This window comes from Halyomorpha halys, unplaced genomic scaffold (assembly GCF_000696795.3).
Source record: "Halyomorpha halys isolate HHAL.00 unplaced genomic scaffold, Hhal_1.1 Scaffold813.1, whole genome shotgun sequence".
Classification (NCBI taxonomy): Eukaryota; Metazoa; Arthropoda; class Insecta; order Hemiptera; family Pentatomidae; genus Halyomorpha; species Halyomorpha halys.
In genome coordinates, this window is record NW_027113046.1 from 424,246 (window position 1) to 433,308 (window position 9,063).

Here is a 9,063-nt window from a genome sequence, read left to right on the forward strand (position 1 = left end):
AGATGCAAAAGAAAAAACATAAGTGGAAAATAACAGGGGTATACAATGAAAAGTAAAATATAATAAGAAAAATTAAAGGTTGTAAACAGTAAATGAAAATGGTAATAGTAACAGATAGATAAGAGCTAAAATAAGAGAGTTACTTACTTTCTTTAATATTTCTTCTCTTATTTTATCTCTTATCTATCTGTTACTATTACCCTTTTCATTTACTGTTTACAACCTTTTATTTTTCTTATTATATTTTACTTTTCATTGTATACTCCTTTTATTTTCCAGTTATGTTTTTTCTTTTGTAACTATGTCAAGTGTTTGTATCTTTTTTAGCCCTGAAGAAGCCCTGCAACATGGGGCAAAACGTTGGCTCAATAAAAATAGTATAATTATTTACTATTTGAGTTTTTTTTTTACCGCATCCTGACCATATTCCATTCATATATTTTTTTCTGGTTCTAGAACCTTTTTTTTTTCACTTTTCTGGCAAGTGTTCTTATGTGAATTAATTAAGCAATTTTTCTTCCACTACTTTTTTTTTATTCTACTTTTTTAGACGTTAACCTTTCAGAGTTAAATCTCCCCAATATTCTGAACTGTATATTTTAGATCAACTTAACACTAATTTATATGATAGTTGATAGTGTTAAGTTGATTTAAAATTAAAAATTAATGAAATTGTGACAAAATAGGGTAATTTGACTAGCAATTAATGACCTGTGCAGAATAGTCTCCAAAACGTTTGTAAAGAATTAGATATGAGGTGTAAATTTATATTTAAGATAGTCCTTAAGGATGGCCGAAACGTTGGACTGTTGATATAATAAAGAGTCTTCAGACATAACAAGGATACCAATTGATTTATTTAAACAAAAAATATTTATGTCAAATTTGGACTATTTGGACCACTATGAATATTCTCATACTTTATTATAAGGCGACATCAATCCCGGAGTAAATTTATCCTTTTTACTTCTAGGCCTAAGAAACTCAATAAAAAATAAAACCCATTCATTGTAAATAGATTTCCAAGGATCCTAAATGCACTGCACTACACCTATTATTTGATACAGTTGAGTAAAAATAGGTTTACTTCAAGATATAATATGATATATACTTCCGTACACATACTTCTTATATACTAAAATTTGTACAATTTAATCCTTTAATTTTTTTATAATTTACGTAGTTAAGGTGCAAGTTATACTTTAGGAGTTATTTTCTATAAACCTAAAAATATGCAGCGACCAATTTGAAAAATTTGCCATATTAGGCCTATGAATTCCCAGAGAAACGTTTTACTATTGTCAATTGCATACAATTTTACATTAGAATCTATTGTAAGAAATTAGTTTAAAATTACTTCTAGGCTAACTTGTAATTTCACCTAACAATATCTGAAGGCGTAACTGGAGTTCAGTGACAGCTGAAGAACTACGAAAGGATCATGACTTTTACGTTTTCCTCCACTTATTCCATAGGACAAGAGATATACAGTAATCAATTAACATCCATGTTCTACTAATTGACTAATTTCCATGTTACAAAGCGTAAATTGACTGTGGCAGGATGTCGGCATGTCTGATCCTTCATGAAACAGGATTGGCATGGCAAATTGAAATTTACGCCATTGACATCTGATACCGGTAATTTTACGGTTAATGACACTCATGAGAAAACTTGTCTTGGTGAAGACAAATAAACAAAATTTTCATAATTAAATTCTAAGGTTACTATAGTAACCGCTATAATCCGAACAAGGGACAGGGGTGCAGTAATTCGTAAGGAAGTACTATTTCTAGGCCAACGGTTATGCAAGGAGGTGATTTGGTCAGAATCAGATTTTTATCCAATTAAGTGTACCCATTTTATTAGGCTGGGACTCACGGCTACAGTCAAACAGAAAATAATTATCTGTCACAACCGGATTCGAACCCGAGTGCTTGGGACAGTGCCTTACCAATGAGCTACCCACTTCGATAAATTTTTTATATATTATATAAAAATTAATCCATTATAAAAAATATAGTAAAGAAATAGATAAAAAAATATATATTTATGGTGTATTAGTACAAGAGCCGGGAAGAAAAAAAGGCAGTTATTTCACCCCAATTTTTTATTACTTCAATGAAAACTATTAAGATTACTAGTCAAAACTGATGAGTCTGCTAAGTATAGGTAGGGGGATTAAAAAATGGTGGCTGTTTCAATACGTTAAAAAAAAAAAAAAATTTCATTCGGAGCTCTATATCATTAAAACTGCCGAAAACACTAGATAACCTAAGAGAATATTATTTAAAGTAGAGTAAATTTGCAGAAATATCAGCCCTAATAGAGCTATTTACGTCCAATGGTTCTCGATATATAGCTTTTTAAAAAGCAACATTTAATAAAAATGTATTGAAATATCAGTAGTTAGTGAATTTATTTTGAGAAATCTATACCTCAGGAACTATGAGACGTACAGATGTCTATTAGCAATCAAATTAAAGCTAGTTTAATGGACTATAAAGTAGTTAATGACCTTAACCTTCGTAGGAATAGTATTTTTCATGATATTTGCTAAAATAAATTGATTTATAGTTGTACGGGCAATAGAGTTTGACTTATGAAAAACTTTATTTCAGAAACCATTTGACGTACAGATGTCTGATAAGTACTCACATTAAAGCTAGTTAAATATACTATAAAGTAGTTTACAGCTTTTATCTTTGTAGGAATAGTAGTTTATATGATATTTGACAACATTTTAATTAGGAGTTGTTCAGATAAAATGTTTGATTTTTGAAAAAAATATATCTCAACACCCATAAGACGCACATATGTTTGGCAACACTCAAAATAAAGAAAATTTAACTTACTATGAAGTAGTTTATGACACGTATCTTCGTAGGGGCAGTACTATTTATGATATTCGCGTATGAATACAAATTTTTTACACGAAACTTATTCGAACAACTATAGATTAATTTATGTTAGCAAATATCATGAAATCTACTGCTTCTACGAAGATAAACTTCAAGTACTACTTTATAGTCCATTAAACTAACTTTAATTTGAATGCTAATAGACATCTATGTCAAACGGTTTTAGAGATACAGATTTCTGAAAATAAATTCACTAATTACATATCTTTCAGTACGTTCTGTACTACATTTTTATGAAATGTTGCTTTTTAAAAAGCTATATCTCGAGAACTAATGAACGTAAATAGCTCTATTAGGGCTCATATTTTAGCAAATTTACTCTGGTTTAAATGACGTTCTCTTAGGTTTTCAGTGCTGTTGGTAATTTTAAAGATATAGACCTCCGAATGAAAAATGATTTTTTTTTTCGCTTTGAAACAGCCGCCATTTTTTATTCCCCCTACCTATACCTGGCAGACTCATCAATTTTGATTAGTAATTATAGATAGTTTTCATTATATTAATAAGAATTGGGGTTAAATAACTACCCTTTTCTTCTCTTGGGCTCTTGTACTAACTTTCTACCGGTACTCAAGTACATACTGAGTTCTATACGGTCGAGTATAGAGCATAAGCCGCAACATGTTTCCAATGTTGGGATCTTACAGATACTCAAATATGTTTGAATATTTAATAGGAGGACCGTGCGTAACAATTTGAAGAAATATCTACTCCAGTAAATTCTTCAGCCCTAATCTTGGGATGAGTCATATCGCAGTGGGTATTGAAGAATGACTCAAATACTGAAGTACTCAAGAATTATTCTTACCTCATCAGCAAAAAGAACTCACTTCCAGTCCTCGAGACTTTAATCGATGTGTTATGATCAAATTTCTTTTGTGAGCTTTGTCGAGAAGGAGACAAGCAGGGTACTTCGGGTTTCTGGTTCTTCGGTCAATTTTCTCACTTTCCGAATGAAAAACTATAAATTGGAAATCAAACCAACAAGACTTCTGGTTACAGTTTCATACTTATTGCCAAAATGAAAATAAATCGATCATAGCTAGTATTTTTCATACCATCACAACCTGAAATCGGCACTATTAAGTGTACTTATATTTTCAATTCAATTTCAATTAAATTTATTATTCATAGTTTTGTTTTCACTTTTTCTAGCAAATATTTTTGTGAAAACTCCTATCTATTAAAATCTTTATACAGTTTCAATCAAAGTTTCGCTCTTCCTTTATCTTCAGAATCAAAAATCTGAAATAATTTTGTCATTTTATAAAATAAACACTTTTTTTTTAAGCGTGAGTATTGCTTTACATACAATGCGTATATTAAAAAGCAATATTCACGCTAAATCAAAGCTTTTTATTTTATGAGAATACCAAATTGGCGCAGCCAGCGAGGTGTAGAGGGGACAGACCTTTTAGTACAAGAGCCAGGAAGAAAAAAAGGCAGTTATCTCACCCAGTTTTTGATTACTTCAATAAAAACTATGTATAATTACTAATCAAATTTGATGACTCTGCCAAGTATAGGTAAGGGGATTAAAAAATGGCGGCTGTTTCAAAACCTTAAAAGAACATTAATTTTCCATTCGAAGTTCTATATCTTAAAAACTAACAACAACACTAGAAAATCTAAGAGAACATTATTTAAAGAAGAGTAAATTTTCTGAAATATTAGCCCTAAAAGAGCTATTTACGTCTAATAGTTTCGAGATATAGCTTTTTAAAAAGAAACTTTCTTAAAAATCTACTGAAAGATACTAGTTAGTTAATATTTAACGTAAATAACTCTATTAGGGCTCATATTTTAGCAAATTTACTCTTCTTTAAATAATGTTGTCTTAGATTTTCTAGTGTTGTTGGTAGTTTTTAAGGTATAGGGCTCCGAATGAAAAATTTTTTTTTTATCGCTACAGCCGCCATTTTTTATTCCCCCTACCTATACTTGGCAGACTCATCAGTTTTGACTAGTAATTATACATAGTTTTGATTAAAGTAATAAAGAATTGGGGTGAGATAACAGCCTTTTTTCTCCTCTTGGGCTCTTCTGCCATCTGGAACGTAGTCCATCGTCTTTAAAGGATCTCTGTGGTCGTCCATCCTGATAACATGGGCGAACCACTTCAGCTGTCAAGCTTACGGGATCTCTTTCAGCGGAGCTATCTGCAGTTCCTGACGAATCCTTTCATTGCGAACTCGGTCCCTCCTTGTTTTTCCAACCGTCCTTCGCATAAATTTCATTTCGGCAGCGGTGATTCTGCTCTTCTGTCTGTTATTATCCAACTCGCCGCTCTATACAATGGTATGGGCAGATACACTGTCTTGAAGATGTGCAGCTGTCCACTTCTCTCTGAGGGCAGACTCCTGGAAATAAAAAAATATATTAAGCTGATAAAAATTTGTTTTTCAATCAAATAATTGTAATAATTAATAAAGCACTGATTTACTAATAATTTTCTTAAAATTTTTGTTTCATTGGCCTTTTCCGAGCTGAAATGTAACAACCTGAAACGATCATGGCTTGCCCCGCCCCTAGTTTTGATCCAGGGTACGAACTAATAAAATTCTATATTTCGTCCTTAATTAAAATATTTTATGATGTACACTAATTGATAGTATTTCAGTTTCACTAACACACTGAACTGACTGGACTCTTACCCTTAATCTGGTTATGAAACACTTCAGGGTTCATTCCACAACTTCAGGATTTGGATCTAATCTGTATTAATTTTACCATTTTATAAAACAAATACCTTTGTTTAAGCGTAAATATTGCTTTTTAAATACACGAATGAACGAAATGTACCGCAACAATCCGTGAACTGTCAGGGGAGCAGTACTTTCTAAGAAAGTAGTTTTAGATACATGATAGAATTTTTTATTTTATTAGTAGTTATATTCTCATTTAGATATATATAAATAATGCTATATTTCTTCCTTAATTAAAATATTTTATGATGTACACTACTTGAAAGTATTTTAGATTCACTATCACACCAAACTGGCTGGTCGCTTACCCCTAACATATCTCTATTAGGCCTCCCCTCGTGTTATTGCCTGGAAATTTCCCTTTTTAAACTATATTATTCATTTTTTTTTTTAAATTTTTATTTCATTTTATTAGAATATGTTTGGTTAGTCATAGCCTACATATCATGAATTTAGCTCTATCTTGAATAGTTCTACAGCACAATAAAGGATATATTTACATACAATCAAAATAAAACAATTTTTAAAATTTTAATTAGCTTATAATTAAACTCTGTTGTTGTTTATAATTAATTATTTTCAACATACTACATAAATCATCTTTTTTTTTTTTTACTTTTTAAATCATTAATAATGGGAAGATAGTTGACCGTGGATAATATGTATGAAGAGAAGATAGTTGGGGGTGCGGTCAGAAAATAACACAAATATATTGAAAACACTTATATAACAGTGCCAACGTTTCGGTCAGAATTTGCAGCCTTCATCAGGGCTAAGAACAAAGAGCAAGGTAACAAACAATGAATAAAAAAATAAAAAATAAAATAAAATGTATATACAGGTAATTAAATATTTAAGTAAAATAATATAATTAAGGAAATAAAAATATAAAGTTATATAATGCAAATAAAAAAAGAAATATGAATATAGAATAAAGAAACAAATATTGTTTCCTCTTTGTCAATATTATTGTTTCTAGATTATCAATATTTTGGTTTTTTGTTTTGTTCTAATAATATATGATCTCCTCCTTTAAATCTTATGGGTGAAATTAATTTAATTAATTCTATCATTTCTTGGGATTATATAACTTTTATTTTTTTAGGGACTTTGTCTTTTATGAGTTGTTAAAGAATTTATTTATTTTCTTTTATTCAACATGGATATATTTATAGAGGATTATCTTTTATAAATTCTGTTAATATTCGGAAATATATATTACTATTACTAAATAATTCAAAACATTATCCAAATTATAGTCTCAAAACTTTTATTGTTTTACTTTCGTAAGGTTGTAATAAAAGTGTATGATAGTGGTTAATGAGAAATATTTTTGACTGTGATTTTTAATGGATATTTGACTTATTGGATAAAAATGTTTTGACCTAGGCAGAATAGCCTGTATGAAGTGTTTGGGAAAAATAGTAAATAATATGTTTCATAGTGAATTAAGTAGATTGTCCCTGAAGATGGCCGAATTGGCCGAAACGTTGGACGTGTAAAAACAATAAAAGTTTTGAGACTATAATTTGGATAATGTTTTGAATTATTTAGTAAAAAATTGCCAGTCTCAAGAAAGAATTTTATGATTATAAATATATTACTATTTTTTTCATTTTATTCCTTTGATTTATTGGTTTTTAAATTTGATAGTTTTGCTTTATTTATTTTTTTTTTTTTAAGGATCTATAGTAGTTTAAATAGAGAATAATAATTTGTGGAGTGATTTATGATGAAATCTCTGAATCCATAATTAATTTATATAAGTATTGATCATTTATTTTATTGTTAAATGGTTTATTTTTATTTTTATTTTTTTAGTATAGTTTTTTTGTTAAATAATTATTTCGTTTTTCTGGATTGGGGAGTTATTCATTGAATTTGTGTTGGTTTATCAATGTCTTTATATTTAGATTGGGTATCTCTTCTTTTTATAGGCAGAGTTTTATGTATTTCTTCTAAAGTAATTTTATATAGTTCTTCTTATATATGTTATGATTTATTTAGAGTTTTTATTTCGTATTATTATTTTATTTCCCACTACTTTCATTACTTTATTTTTATTAATTTTCATTCAGTACAATTATTTACTTTATTCTTTTTTTATTCATTGGTTGTTATCTTGTTCTACGTTTTTAGCCCTGATGAAAGATGAAAATTCTGGCCGAAGCGTTAGCACTATTAAATAAGTTTTTTCAACTTTTTTGTGTTATTTTCTGACTGCATCCCCAACCATCTTCTCATATTTAAAAATTTTTTAAAACAAAAAATCAAAATATTGACAATCTAGAAACAACAATATTGACAAAGAGGAAACAAAATATTAAGTTAAGCTAAACTAACTTTATATTTCGTTTCTTTATTCTATATTCATATTTCTTTGTTTCTTTGCATTGTATAACTTTATATTTTTATTTCCTTAATTATGTTATTTTACTTAAATATACACATATACCCATATTACCTATATATACATTTTATTTTCCACTACTTTCATTATTTTATTTTTATTATTGGAAGAAAACAATTGGTTGTTAACAATAAATAGTTATCTTTTACTATTTTGATACCTTTATTAACCTCTACCCGGACTATCTTTCTCCAATTTATTTTTATTAATTTTCATTCTGTACAATTATTTACTTTGTACTTTTTTTATTTATTGGTTGATATCTTGTTCTTCGTTCTTAGCCCTGATGAAAGATGAAAATTCTGGCCGAAGCGTTGGCACTATTAAATAAGTTTTTTCAACTTTTTTGTGACCGCACCCCCAAACATTTTCTCATATTTAAATTTTTTTTTCCATTACGACTTTTCAAATTTCGAAATGTTTTTTTTGTACGGGCCTTTAGTTTTGAATTATTTTACAATAATTATTAATTTGGGTGTGGAATTGTATATTGTTTGCGTTTGAAAGCCCAGTCCAAGATGGTATTGGTGGGGCGTAAGAGAGCTCTACTCTTCAGTACGACTCCGACCGCCGTACGAAACGTTAGTTGCAGCCAATTTCTTCGTTCTCGTCTCTCTGCTACGAATAGGTAAGCTTTAATAAAATTATTATTATATACTTCTTATAAAATTAATATAGTTCTCTATTTTTAATAGAATGTTATCGCATACATTTCTTGATGGTATGTGTGAAATATTAGTTACGTTGTGAGTAGTAGTAAATCAATTTAATTTTTCAGCGATAATAATTTTGTTTCTTATATCAATAAAAATAACAATATTTGTCTAATCTAATACAGTATCATTCTAAGCCTGAATATATAGACAGGAAATTCCCAGTTGTCAGTTGTAATATAATATTTATTATTTTTTATTAAAAAACAATACAAACAAACTTATAAATTTTATTATTATTACTATGAGGAATAACTTCTGTTTACACTGACCTAAATAAAATAAATTAGTTTCACTAATTGTTTTTATAGTTG

The 9,063-nt window shown here is 28.8% G+C and overlaps 1 protein-coding gene across 1 annotated transcript in view; it reads left to right on the forward strand.

Moving 5' to 3' along the window:
* Nucleotides 1-8,598: 8,598 nt before the first annotated feature.
* Nucleotides 8,599-9,063, forward strand: part of emp (epithelial membrane protein) — a 234,522-nt gene continuing 234,057 nt past the window's right edge. Inside the window, exon 1 of the mRNA XM_067050687.1 lies at nucleotides 8,599-8,664. The gene's annotated coding sequence lies outside the window, so the exon portion shown is untranslated. The remainder of the gene's footprint in view (nucleotides 8,665-9,063) is intronic.